At 41.9% G+C, this 14,711-nt stretch overlaps 1 protein-coding gene across 6 annotated transcripts in view; it reads right to left on the minus strand.

Moving 5' to 3' along the window:
• Positions 1 to 9,065, minus strand: part of LOC137372718 (Krueppel-like factor 3) — a 76,704-nt gene extending 67,639 nt beyond the window's left edge. For 2 of the 6 annotated variants that reach the window (XM_068036870.1, XM_068036907.1), the window contains exons 1-2: positions 8,933 to 9,065; positions 481 to 532 (exon numbers count right to left, since the gene is read on the minus strand). The gene's annotated coding sequence lies outside the window, so the exon portion shown is untranslated. Of the gene's footprint in view, positions 1 to 480; positions 533 to 656; positions 924 to 1,957; positions 1,979 to 2,274; positions 2,350 to 8,932 lie in introns of those variants that run through there. The other 4 variants (XM_068036888.1, XM_068036898.1, XM_068036917.1 and 1 more) reach the window with 4 other exon arrangements.
• Between the last annotated feature and the right edge of the window lie 5,646 nt (positions 9,066 to 14,711).

Below are 14,711 nucleotides of genomic sequence, written 5' to 3' on the forward strand. Positions count from 1 at the left end.
TCAAAGCTTCCTTACATTCTGTGAATGTGATCTGTTGTACCCTCAAGACACCGTACCTACCATAAATAAACTAAAGATGCTCCTCTTTTGGATTTAGTGGAGTGTTGGTGCCACCAGCTCTCATGGTGTGGTCTCATAGAGCCAGAGACATTCCCAGAATGAATGTGGCAGATTTGCTAAGGTCGATCACCAGGAAGACCGCTTGTTCGTTTAATATCAGTTTGCCTAATCAAAACCAATGTATTTACTTTGGGATTGGTGCTGGCTACACAGGACCCTCACTTGGAGAATTGGCAGCACAAACACCCCAATAAATGAATGTAAATGAATATAAATAATAAAAATAAATTAATAGGTCTTCGTGAAAAATAGCTTCATCGGCCAATGCATATTCATGTGTTTACAACAGATGCAACACAATCTCGCCCACATAATAAAGTTACCTAACCTAGGAGGAGGTAATCGCAACTGAGCACTTACCTTATCTCTTCACTCAACTAATGTCGTCCCTTTCTCAGTCAACAGTTTCTTCCTGGAAAAAGAAAATCAGGAAAATGTTATAATTTCAGTTACAATAATATTGCAGAAAGGTATGTTTGAAATAAAGTTGCAAAAGTCACTCCACAAATACTTCACACGTCACAAATTTAACTTACAATAACTTGATATTTCCTTCATTTGTCTCAACTCCTAGAGTACTGTGTATAGTCACTTTTCTGTCAAATAAAATAACTGCAAAGTGATGCTTGATCACCTAGTTTAAATCAATGTGTAAACAGTTATCTCGTGAGAAGCTTCATCTTTCCTGACTGGAGGCAACCACAGAAAAGCGAACATCAGTACAGAATGTGTCAACAGATAATGGATCTGGGGGCAGGGAGGAACTGGGGCTGGGACAGGGCTGCAGCTCCTCTGGTAGAAAACAACCTAAACAGGAAAGAACATTGAAATAGCACTTGGAATGCATGACGCAAACCTCAGCCTTGAAACAAAGAGCAGGAAACTGCTCTGGCTGGCTGAGGTGGAGTGAAACCAGGGAGAGGCATTTACACATTCTAAACAGCCTTATTTACATGGGCAGCTGGGCCAGTTCGGGTCAGGGGGTTTTGAGGAAATGATCATTGGCTGCTTGCCATTTGTATGCTGACTGACATCGATGAGTGTTCTTTAGTTAGGAGAACGATGCTTGTAAATGTTCAGTCCAGAGTTAAGCTGTTTTTTGAGTTTGCTACTATTTGAACAAATGAACAAGTGACGCCTTATGGGAATATAGATCTTTTAAAGAAAACAAATCCTCTTTCATTTGATACCGTTCAGTTAAACCTTGTCTACTATTCCTGGGACTGAATGAATCCCTTTTATCACAAGGTAAAATCGTATCGCTTCTGGTGCCAGTAAGCAATGTTGGCGTGAATTTGGGGATGTTGAAAACAATCAGGTGCTTATTAACATTATTTACTAGGCTTATGAGATTCCCTATATTCAGCTCCTCGTTTCTCCAAAAGTTATAAAGCCTTTGGGTTATACATATATAAAGTCAAAAAAGTTTTTCCTAGTGCTGCTCAATATTTTATAGTGCTGCTCCTTCACTGTTGATCATAAGTAAATCAAATTCTTAAAAGCACCAAAACACAAATACAATAATATTAACAAACAAGTATTATTGAGTAATACGAACCCTTATATCACTCCCTCATATTAGGTTCTTTGTCATTATCACTAACACACAGATATTATTATAGATTGGTTTCCACCTCTACTGCAGGTTTTACAGTGGAAATCCACATCAGGTACAAAGCAACCATTCTCGTCAGACTAGCAAGCTAATCAGTGAAAACACCAAACTGTTTTCATAGAATTTATATGACTTTGGACTTAATATATGAATTTGGACCACCTGAATTTAATATCGTCCATTAACAACAAGCCAGAAGGATTAACAGAACAAAGAACTTACCTAGACTGCCAGGGAATACAGGCACTTCCCCCACCAGATACAATTATATGAGCATCTAGCCACCTCCCTCAGCCTGCTGCCAGTCTGCCCAGTCACACCCTTATGGCTGTTACAACCAGTAAGTAAAATATTTAGCACAAGTTACAATATGATATTCTGAAAGCACAGAACAGACAACACACTGAACTTGTATGAACTTAATGCTTCTTTCTTTATTTTTCTTCTTTTTGAATATGAATCTGTTCAAATTAAGCCTATATATAAAATATATGATATTTATTCTTAAAATGAATATACTTGTTTGATTTTGGACTGACCTGAATCAAGAAATGATTACTGTATTCATCGCTAGTTAGCTATCACAGTTAGTCCACAGCTATCATTGTTTTGACCTGTAGAGGGAACCAGTTTGTGTTGAATCAACTTAGGACTCAAGTACCTTTCAAAACATATAACCCCTGCAGAGATTATAAACTGCGGGTGACAGGTATGGGAATCATACACTATTTATTACACTAGTGAAGGTGCATGCACTCTTAGCTCAAACTCAAAAGTTATCAGAGTCTTGTAGGCTTTTCCTGTGATGTTTGATATGCTTTATTTCAATGCATTGCTTTCATTGACTTTTATAACTTTTGTTTCGACAGTCTCACTGGGATTTTTTTTTGCACAGAAGGATTTTGTGGCCTACTTTTAAGATATCTTTGAAACATTGGTACTCAAAATACTTTCCCTTAGACCTTTCTATCTATAAAGTGTAAGAACTGAGGGTATAGGTTGAGAATAGTTGAGACTGGTAACTTAAGATATTTTTATTTTTTGGGTGTGGTCATGTGTGTTTGGAAGGGAGGGCTTGTTTTTACTGTGCGAGCCACAATGCTGCCTTGTAAGGGAGCGAGTGTTTAGTGGCTGCGCAGTTTCGGTGGCTAATGGGGTTAGGTGGACGTGACTGACTCTTACTAATGTTACTTGTTCTTTTATGAAATTACTGTGCGATAGCTTTCAGACCCTCAACATCATTTTCTCAATACATTTATTTAAATAGCATAAGAACACTAATATCGAATGTTTGGTGTCTTCCAAGCAGAGCATTATCAGAAAATTTTAAAACTGGTTTTGTCAGATCACTTCATTAACTACAGTGTTTAAAAGGCTGGCTCCTGATGCACAATTGCTATCCTACACAGCCAGTGGCAATAACAAAGTCCACTGGACTTCACTTGAGGCCAACTGCTGGTGGGACTTGGTAATAGAAACAGGGGGCCCAATTTTAATTCTGTGTAAGTGAATGGGTTTTGAGTGAACTGAAATCTTTCGTGACTCTTAGATTTGCAGGGCAGGAGCAAGCAGTTCCAGCACAGCACTAAACCAAAAAGAAACGTAGTCAGGCATTGCATTCAGCGGTGAAGGATCAAGGTGTTACTAACATTCAAACTGACCTCCTTTTCTCCCCAACTATATTAGCACATTATATATGATACTGTGTATTTTCTTACAGGAAAGGTTGAATATGAATAATTAGGCTCTGGGACTGAATGAACTTTGATACACAAGCAGTGAAACTTGCATCCTCCTCCACAACCCCCACTCCCAACCAGCATGAAGCTGGAAACAAGGATGGAATCACTTCATAGCTGCATTACAACAGTGCTATCTCTAAGCGGTCTACACAAGCACAGGGCCACTTTTCTCTATTGCCTGCAACATTAATGGAAGAATAAAGTAGGAGCCCAACAGAAAACAAAATCAAGTAATAAACAGAGAAAATAACTTCAGCCTACGATTCATACGATGCACAGCAATGTTACATTCCAAGGAACCTCTGGCTCAAAGCCCAATGGGGGTTTTTTCTGGTCTTGTGGTCTCCACAGCACTTTCCGTGCAATTTTCAGACCATCTATGGCCTTGTGTTTTGATCTACTGTGATTTTAATTTATTGAAGTGAAACATGTCCGAAACTTTCTTGTGCTCAAAATTTAAACTACATCACTCAGTGAAAATACATAGGCAATCTATCCTTACACTGATTGCACTGTCTCCTGGTGCCATGCTCCACTCTACATTTTCCAATAATCCAGTCCTTAAAGTTCTTACTTTATTAACCCTATAAATCCCAGAATCGCTACCAGAACCACTGTGGAAACTGGAAGCTCATGACTCAAGAATCCCATAACTTTCAGGCATGAAACACAATTCTTACTAAACAAGGGGACACTAGAACAGTATTACTTATTGTTATAGAGATATTTATGGAACAAAGCTTTCAGAGTTTTATAAAATCAAAACAATGAACTTACTGAGGTCGACAGTGCAACAGCTTGCATTTATATAATGCCTTTAAAAGTAGTAAAACATCCTTAGCACTTCACAGGAGCATGCTCAAATAAAATTTAACACCATGTCACATAGGAGATATTAGGAAAGCTGTCCAAAAACTTGGCCAAATAGGTAGGTTTTAAGGAGTGTTTTAAAGGAGGAGAGAGAGGTACAGAGGATGGGTAGGGTGGGAATTCAAGCTTAGGGCCTTGGCAGTTGAAGGCAGTCAATAGTGCAGCAATTAAAATTGAGTGCAAAGGAAGCTTCTTTTTATTTGTTACATAGCATGTTGTACTAGTGTTTGATTTGCATAACATTTCTGGTACTGGACCAGTCATGCCCCTTGAGACTAGTTTTTTAAAAACTTATTGATCTAAAGACCATTAATTATCAGAGAGTATAGATGAAGATCATAATAGTATGACTTAGCAGTTACAAAGAAAGGAACAGAAACCTGTTAGGAATAAAAATTTTAAAAACTACACAAACTTACATAAAAAACATAGTCTGACAGTCAATTAATTTTCTTTATTCATGGCTGTTCAGTATTATTATTGAGATTCCTCTGGAAAGACAAGCCATACCCAGCCACGCCTGTTCATAACAGTGAAAAGCTAAACACTCTTCAAACACGATATTGCACCTTGACACTGGTATAACAGAATCATAATATATAAATGCCATAGGTACGAATGAGGTTATTGATGCTCTTTCCTTCAAATGAACCCAAGCAGAAACATCTCATTAATGGAGTGATATACTACAGATTCCAAGGATAAGTCCTAGAACTTAACCAAGTTCCAGAATGCACCTCAGGGACAGAGCTGTTAAGATATAACTTACTGGAGCTAATAACCAGTGTTAACATTTTCAGCAGTTTCATAACGCTGCTGGAAGATCAGGAGTAGTCACAAGAACACAAGAATTAGGAGGCGTAGGCCATTCAGCCCCACGAGCCTGCTCCGCCATTTGATAAGATCATGCTTGATCTGATTGTGACCTCACTCCACTTTCTTCTCTACCCCCCCATAACCCTTGATCAATCAAAAATCTATCTAACTCAGCCTTGAATATATTCAATGACCCAGCCTCAACTGCTTTCTGGGCAAGAGAATTCCACAGACTAACAACCCTCCAAAGAAAAAATTTCTCCTCTTCTTAGCTTAAAAATTAGAGGTTTCACATTTAAAACTGTCTCCTAGTTCTAGACTCTCCCACAAGGGGAAACATCCTCTCCACAGCCACCCTGTTAAGTCCCCTCAGGATCTTATATGTTTCAATAAGATTTCATTCTTTTAAACTCCAATGGGTATAGGCCCAACCTGTTCAACCTTTCCTCATAAGATAACCCCTTCATCCCAGGAATCTGTCGAGTGAACCTTCTCTGAACTGCTTCTAATGCAACTATATCCTTTCTTAAGTAAGGAGTCCAAAACTGTACACAGTACTCTAGATGCAGTCTACACTTGGTCCTAACTCAGCAAATGTTTTTCTTAGTGGAAGTAAGGGAAATATGTCCTGATGTGTACCCGGTCTTGCACCACTCAAGCGCACGTCCATTACATTATGTTGATGATTTCTATGGGGCTGTCAGTCCTGACTTCTACTGTCGATGCACAGAACTAAACTAAAAGGCACGAACAGAAAGTGGAACAAAGTGGGACAGCTGGAGGAAGGGCAGACTAGTTAATGTTTAAATCTTACTTAATTGAACTAAAGAAATAAAGTATGTCTGGATCCTTGACCATACTATAGCTGCTTATTCTGTTTTTGCATTATGTATTTTCTTCTTTTGTGACAGATTTGAAATGTTATTTATTGTAACCATGCCATGCTGTGCCTAAACGTCACTATAAATCATACCCATTAATCAATTCATCAGGTTATATAAACAGGTCCTAAACGGAACTCACCTATATAAAACTGACAAATAAGGAAATATAGTTTCAATTCACCATTATCACTTACATTGATGCTACGCGGGGCGGCGCAGTGGTTAGCACTGCAGCCTCACAGCTCCAGGGACCCGGGTTCGATTCTGGGTACTGCCTGTGTGGAGTTTGCAAGTTCTCCCTGTGTCTGCGTGGGTTTTCTCCGGGTGCTCCGGTTTCCTCCCACAAGCCAAAAGACTTGCAGGTTGGTAGGTAAATTGGCCATTATAAATTGTCACTAGTATAAGTAGGTGGTAGGGAAATATAGGGACAGGTGGGGATGTTTGGTAGGAATATGGGATTAGTGTAGGATTAGTATAAATGGGTGGTTGATGGTCGGTACAGACTCGGTGGGCCGAAGGGCCTGTTTCAGTGCTGTATATCTAATCTAATCTAATCTACATGTTTACTTTCTTTTGAGGTGGGCTAAAAAGGTTGTTTGTAACTGAATTATACCTGTTTCTTCCCAAAATTTCTTTCCTTTTTCTCCCCTCTCCTGAATGTACTGAATCTTTCTGGGATACTGCTCTACAGGCACCAGCAGTCCTTTTGCAAATTTTCCAACAGACCATTCTTGCTGAGAGCCTGGGGCAATAATGGGCTGATTTTAACTTTGCCTGCCTGCCAGAAGCAGGCCTTAGCGGAGTTAAAATTGCTGCTGTGAACTTACTGCCTGTTCCTGCTACACTGTCACATAATCTCTTTCCTTCTGCTCAGTGGCCCAGGTACCCACCTGAATTAGGTGGGAACCTCATAACTGAATGAAAATTGGGATTCTATGTTGTATATAGCACTTTGATGCAATTTTGAGGAACAATTGAGCAGACCGTGCACACATGAAGAGGAAGAGGCCCCAAAAAGGTGAGAAATCATTTTTATGGTGGCAGGTGGAGCAAGCATGCTCTCCCAGGCTCCACAAGAATAATAAAGCTGTTGCCACCCTCTGCTCCTGCCTCCGCAATTAGTTCACTCTCTCCATACCTCCAAGCCATCCGACATTCTTCCAGCCTGTAGCATGCAGCTTACTGCTGATTTGGCTGCACCCTCAAGATGCACTTTGCCTTCCATCTGGCAAGGGTATCATAGGATATGGAGCCAAAGCGGGTGGATGGATTTAAAGTACAGATCAGCCATGATCTCACTGAATGGCAGAAAAAACTCAAAAGGCTGAAATGAATATAGGAACAGAAATAGACCTATGATAGTGTGGGCAGCGGGCTGGCTACAGACCGAAAACCCACCCTTGAGAGTATGCAGCCTATCCAATCACTGATGGCATCACAGGAAAGCCCAATGCTGTCCTCATCCAAAAGCCAGGCACTTTAAAGCAGGAATTTTCAGGCAGCAATCTGGAAAGGAACTTAGGCTGATTATATGTGCATGTGTTCAAAACACAGTATTCAATGGGTGGATGGAGTAACATGGAGATATAGTTTAAGAAGAAAATAAGACAGAAAACAAGCAAGGGACCATATTTCTATGAATTTTCTGACAATACTGAACAGTTGTAGCACCAAACTGCATACACTACCCACAACAGCACTGTTCACACCCAGAGCTGGCTCAGCATCACCCTGGATTACTTTCATCTGAGTTTAGGCAGAGTCTCGGGTTAAATGGAATTATCGTCACATGTCTGAATAGAACCCTGACGTATTAGGAATCTTTCCATTACAAGATCAGAATAGATCAAAAGCTGAAATATGTTCACCTCTGACCATGCCAGAAGATTTGACAGAAAGCAAAAAATCTAAATATCAGGAAAGGCTATAACCATTTCATTATTACTTTTAGACCAGCCACAGAGTTTTGACATTAGTAATCAGAGCCATATCATTTATGTGGTCCCTGAAGCTCATCCACTGAGTGCAGGTCAAGTCACTTCTTCACAATGACTACACAGATGAAGAGATCTCTAGATACCTTTTCACAAACCAGCACATTGCACATTATTATTCCTTACCCTTCTCACTTTTACCACCCAAACCAGAAAACCTTGTATTTGGCTAAACATGTACAAATGATCCAACAGTGATAACATTTCTCGTTGGTTCAAGTGATCAGACAAAAACCATCACTCAATATATTATTAATTTTGCAATTCTTCCTGGATGTCACTCACTTCCAATGTTACTGATCAAAATAATTGTTTACAGCAATAGGCATTTAAGCAGTTGAAGTAAATCAGTACATTGTCTCGTCTGTCTCTTTTTGTCACAAGAGTTAAAATTTGATTTTTTTTCCTTCAGGTAATGTCAAATTGGCTTCTTTCTCCTCCTGAATATAAGGTGACAGGACTATTACTGAGGAAAAGGAAATGACTTGGATACCAGGGCAGTAACAGATGAGTGAATAGTCCAGAGCTTCATACATTATGCAATAGCAGCCTTACAATATACAGATAAAAATTTAGGGCATCTGATAAAGTTAAAGGGATCTGAATGTGAAATAATACAAGTCTGAGAGAGGGAGCCGATTGTGAAAGAGACAAAAAAGAGTCAGTCAAAAATACAGGGAGGAAACACAGTTTCAACTGAGTAAAACAATAACCAGGAATAAGGAATATCTTCTACAAAATGTTTAAGACTAGCCCTCCATTCACTTATAACAATAATTGAACTACAGCTTGTGCATGTCAAACATTTCAAGTAAACTGTACATATTACACATAAATTTATAACTGAAAACATTAACATTAGCTATAGTATGATTTAAAAATAAAACTTACTTGTCTCAGCTTAGTAAATTCCCCACTGTAGTCCTTGATTTTAATTCACAGACTCTGCTTTCTCTCTGCCTTTGAGAATGTAATGTAAATCCTACTGCCCTGAACACAGCCAGTACTCTTCTACAATCACATGACCACCCGAATTTAGGGCGGACTCAAAGGGGGAAGGGTGGAGTTATAAAAACTCTGGACTACACTCCTACCATTACTTAGAATCTGCTGAGACTCTTTGACCCATAGTGCAACTATTTATAATTCATAAAAAGAACTTGACAGATTAACTTGTTGTTTCATAGTGCCAATTACTGTGAGAATAAAACGAGAAAGCTTCTGTGATCTGCTGCAAAGAATATCTTAATGTATCTATCGAACTAGAGATTGTTTGCACAAAATATGAGTCTGAAGGAAGTGGAAAGCTATGAAAGTGGTCAGTAGTCTTCCTTTTGTGCTTATAAATCCTGTTTGAGCCAGAAAATGCAAAGAAGCATTAAGCCAGCAGGTTCAGTGAGAGGCTATTGAGGTTTTGCTGAAATGCTGTGTTAAAAGACTGGAGCTGTTGATGGAGATCTGCCAAGATTTTTGTGCAAAGCCTGACTAGATGATTGCCAACAAAGCAAACGGAGAAGAATTTAACATTGAGGACTGAATATTGGGTCAGTCCAGAAAGTAGAATGTGCAGCAAACAAGAAATTGTTTTCACACAATAAGTTGTTGTGATCTGGAATGCACTACCTGAAAGGGTAGTGGAAACAGGTTCAATAATAACTTTCATAAGAGAATTGGAGAAATACTTGAAGGGTGGAAAAATATGCAGGGATATGGAAAAAGGGTAGCAGAATGGAACTAACTGGATAGACCTTTTAAAGAGCCGCACAGTCATAAAGAGACAATTCCTCCAACTCCTCCTGCACTGTCTTATTTCTATGATTACAGTGAAGCAACAAAACGTTCCTCAAACCAGCATACTTGAAGCATTAAACCATAAGTTCGAGAACCAGTTTTCATGTACACAGATACATGTTTGGATGCATACACAATGAGTAAATATGTGACAATTTCCCATTTTGTGTTTGTAGCACATCATGTGGTATATTAATCAATATGAATAAGCAAATGATTCCCTTGTAAGATTAGTTTGATGATCAGTTGCATTCTTTAATTGATTCTCTGATTTCACATTCTTCTTCCACTTGTTCAATATAGTATTTTAAAATATATATTAAAATCAAAATCTTGCATCAAAATGAATGACTTGTCTCCAGTCAAGAGTGAGATTGCGGCGTCCTCCTACCTTGCCTTCTCCTGACTTTACATCTTTACTGTGCTGATAACTCCCAGTTTTATAGCTTCTCACTGGAGACTGGCAGAAAGTGCAGTGGTGGAATTTGCATCAGCAACCTGGAGTGCTGCAGAGAGACAGGGAAGAGGTTAAGAGACATTGGAGAGAAAATTGTATTAATGCAACATTTATTCTGCACTGAAAGATGAAGTATTGGATTTTATGCAATGCTTTTGCAGCATACTCACATCATTGTAAAGTAGTGGAAGGCAGGACTCCCTGCATAGCACTCGAACACTGCCTCCCACTACGAGCATAACATTTAATGGTTGTAAATAGGATTGTCAAAGTTGAACAAATTTTATTTGTAAAGTATATTTTAGGAAAAAAAGTTTAATGATTGTAAATAGTTCATAAAATTGTCCATTCCACTGGAGCAATCTATGAGAACATGATGCTGTTTCCCTCTCCCTGGGTATCCAGGTTGCATAATGTCTCAGGTTTTCTTTGAGAAAAGTTCTCAAGCACAGAGTAACAATATAATAGAGTATAAAGGGGGATTGTTTCATTGGAAACAATGTAGCAGAGTCAGGCTAGAGCTGCAGCCTCAGTTGCTGCTGAAAATACCCACTGGCCAAGGTTAATCGGTCAACTCCCCAGACTCCATCATCAAAAGCATGGGCAGGATCCCTACTAATCCTGACTGAGATTTTGATTGGAAGAGGAAGACCCAACTCTAATTACAATGGCTCCAATCCCATAGGACTGGACTCAGTTCTTGTAGATAGAGGCTGGCTGAGGCCCTCCAGCTGAATTTGAAACAGCTTAAACCCCTTGGTTACTCAGCATGATCAGTCTGGAGCCTTTTGGAGATTTTAGAACCAGGGTGACAGAAGCAGCAACAGTCACAACCCAGTGAGGTTACAAAAGAGAGTGCAATGTTGTAGCATCAGTGTTGGCAAGTGCCAGGCTGAAACCAGGCTACATAACTCAAGAAAAGGTAAAGGTTACAGTGGAATTTACGGATAACCAGCCAAGAGGTACAAAGGGAAGGCTAATAGAAGGCGAGCCAGGTATCTTGTGGCGGCCAACCAATTAAGGAACATGCAGCTCAGGGGCTGTCCAATTAAGGCGCAGGGGCTATCCCATCCCAGGCTCGAGATAGCAAAGTGGGCAGCAGGATCAGCATCAGCTGACGCCGTAGTAGGTGCTGTCACCACCCACCCGCCAGTCTTGGCCCTCTCTTTAATGTTGTGTGCCATCTTTTCCTGCAAGCACAAAAAGGAAGACTGTTAGTTTCCCCACAAGCACAAGCCTATGTTGTTGGGGACCCAGCGGTCCATGACGGGGGCACACAAATGCCCCCTGTATACAGCCACTCTCAAGGGACCTTGTGGGGATCAGCAGTGACAGATGGTGCCTGAGATACTCTCACGTTGGTGAGTATGTGTTCCAAATTAGAATCAGGGTCATAAGCTGGTGAGCACAGCACAGATGCACCTGAGCAGCTGACGTACTCTGTTACAGCCTACTCCACTGAAGGACTGTGGGAGGACAGGCCAATAATGAGCCCCAGGCTGATGATGTGCCTCTGGAGTGAATTGCGACACTGCAGCTGCAGCGAGAGGTGAGGGAACATCTGACAGAGCTTCCAGAGGCTATGCACACCCATGTACGGACAATGCAGTAGTCCATCCAGGGTATGAGTGCTGCCGTGGCATCGACGCTTCACTTCCTCCATCGGGAGATTGGCAACCCTCATGAACAGCCAGATCCAGCAGACAACTCAGTGGACGCCGGAGATGCGTGCAGACCTGCAGGCCATCGCCTTGCCAATGAGCTCAATGCAGCAGTGGCAAGATAAGAGGGACAAGGCATCTGGATTCTTCACCAAGTCCTTATCCATCTCAGGTTAGCAGGGAGATACAAGTGTGCCTTGTAAGGGAGGAGAAATGGCTGCCTTCTGCTCCTGGTGTGGACAGCAGCTCCTCAACCCCTCTGCCATCACCTCAAACAGCCATAATGACAGAGGAGAGTCCTATGCCTGTGCAGGAGGCCCTCAGTATGCCAGGGCCTTCCAGGCTTCAGGCAGCCAGAGAACAGCCGCCAAGATCATCCCAGACCACGGGGCAGCTTGCTGCAGAGATCAGTGATGGCCTCCCTTGAGAGTCACAGTCTCCGTTGCCACTGCCACAGGCATTTGGAGTAAGTGCAGCCTTGGGCAGTGGACTCTCTCCTGGGGTTAGGCTGTTCTGCGCGCATGTGTCTGTTGGCTTGCCCCCTGTGCTTTCTGCACCATGTCCATCCTGAGGCTGTCCCTCTTACTTGTCATGAGGTTGGTGACGTGCCTCCCCCTCACCTCGGTGCCTGGACCTCCCACCCTCTGAGCTGCCCCTCCTCCTCAACAGGGGCCATGAGGCCTGGGTGAATGAGCCTATGGCATGCGTCCTCTCTCCGATTCCTAGGCCTTCTATAAGGATGACCACCACCCCCTTCCCCACCCCACCCCCTCCGACACCCCCAAACCTGTTCCTGAGTCCTCTCCTCAGGACAAATGTGACTGACCCTGGCCACACGGCCCCACACTCCTGGCACCCTATGTCTTCGTTAGAGAGAAAGTGATTAGCCCCCCACTTCCTTGCTGCCTCATTTCATCAGGCGGGGTTCCGAAGCCCCGTGGTTCCCGTGCGTCATTGATAAAATCCAAAACGCCCCGTAAAATTCAGTTATTTGGCCTTTTAAATATCTCAATTGGTGTCCCACCACCTCGATGTCAGGTCCGCCCTCCAGGATTCTCACCACTGGTAAAATCTGGAAGTAAAACAATATGACATCAGAATTCCAGCCATTTTATAGCACCACCCCGCCAACTCACATCCCCCGCCTCTGAACTCACTCGTAATGACCCGGTAAAATTCCAGCCTTTGTGAAAGATGGAGTGAATGTGAAAGTTGATCTCAGCAATTCCAGTCTGAAAGTAGTGAACAGTTCAAACTTCAACATGCAAACTTCATAAAAGGAAAGAGTGATGCAAGGGTTAAAATATAAAAAGAATATGAACACAATTCAATAGCTTCTTGAGAGAATGTAAAAGATTCTGATCTTTTTGACTCTTTCTACTTTTGGTGTGTTTTTTTTAACATACCTAGGGCTCCTCCTTTCCCTCTGCCAGGTGATTTCTGATAGGTGATAGATGGGTTGAAAGTATTTCTATTTGCAGTTATCTGAATTTGTAACTCAAGAAACCCAGGGGTCAATTTTAAAACTGTGCCCCTGGTAGAAACTGGGTGGACAGGAAGCTTAGATCAACCAGTGACCTACCCACCAATGTTCTGCCTGGCTCTCACCAACTTTGATCTTCACTGGCTCTTCTGAGTAGGCGGCAAAGACACCCGTGTGAGGCCGGCAGGGTCCTTACTAAATGGCCTAGTGGGGCCAGGAGAAGCTTCGGCTTCCTCTGCCTGAACTTCAGCTTCCTTCCTTATTGCAAAACCTCAGTTCAGGGCCATGCTGCGTGCCAAAGCTGCAAACAGCCCTGTTGAGCCCGATATAGAGGTCACAGAGGGGGATGAAGACATTGTCGAGGGCATCGAGTTTATGCCTGGACCAAATTAAAGTCTTCAGTGTTCCCAATGTTTAGCCGCAGGAAATTACAGTTCATCCAAGATTGTATATTGGAGAAGTAGGCTGACAGCAAAGAGGTAATGGAATGGTCGGAAGCTGGTGGGTATTATCTGTGTACATGTGGAAACTGACCCCATGTTTACAAAAGAAGCAGCACATAAATAAGAGAGAGGAGGAATCTAAACATGGATCCTTTAAGTGTGAAGAGAAACCATTGCAGGAGATGCTCTGACTATGGTCAAATAGATAAGAGTGAAAGCAAGAAGGTGTGGTCAAGACCCTCTTTCTACAACCTGTCAGCCAGATCAACTTCCCACTTATCACCCATTGTGCTCTTTCTGAAATGGGCACGAGGGGGAATGGCAGTCCCTTAACCAATGGTACAAAGCAGATTGCAAAGTACATGGCAACAACAAAGAAACAATAAAATTATACAGTACTAACATTTTTACGACAACTGAATATACTTGTCCCTTTAAAACTAACTTGTGCCTTCAGGAAGACGCCTAGCAACCTTGGACTCTAGTTTATACTGGTGCGATTAATGAGCTGAAATGAGGTGGATATGATGCATGTGGGATGTATGATGTCACCATGTCCTTACTACCTTATTAACATGCATATGCATATGGGGCGGCACAGTGGTTAGCACCGCAGCCTCACAGCTCCAGGGACCCGGGTTCAATTCTGGGTACTGCCTGTGCGGAGTTTGCAAGTTCTCCCTGTGTCTGCGTGGGTTTTCTCCGGGTGCTCCGGTTTCCTCCCACCGCCAAAGACTTGCAGGTGATAGGTAAATTGGCCGTTGTAAATTTCCCCTAGTGTAGGTAGGTGGTAGGGAATATGGGATTACTGTAGGGTTAGTATAATGGGTGGTTG

This window comes from Heterodontus francisci, chromosome 1 (assembly GCF_036365525.1).
Source record: "Heterodontus francisci isolate sHetFra1 chromosome 1, sHetFra1.hap1, whole genome shotgun sequence".
In the NCBI taxonomy this organism is placed as follows: Eukaryota; Metazoa; Chordata; class Chondrichthyes; order Heterodontiformes; family Heterodontidae; genus Heterodontus; species Heterodontus francisci.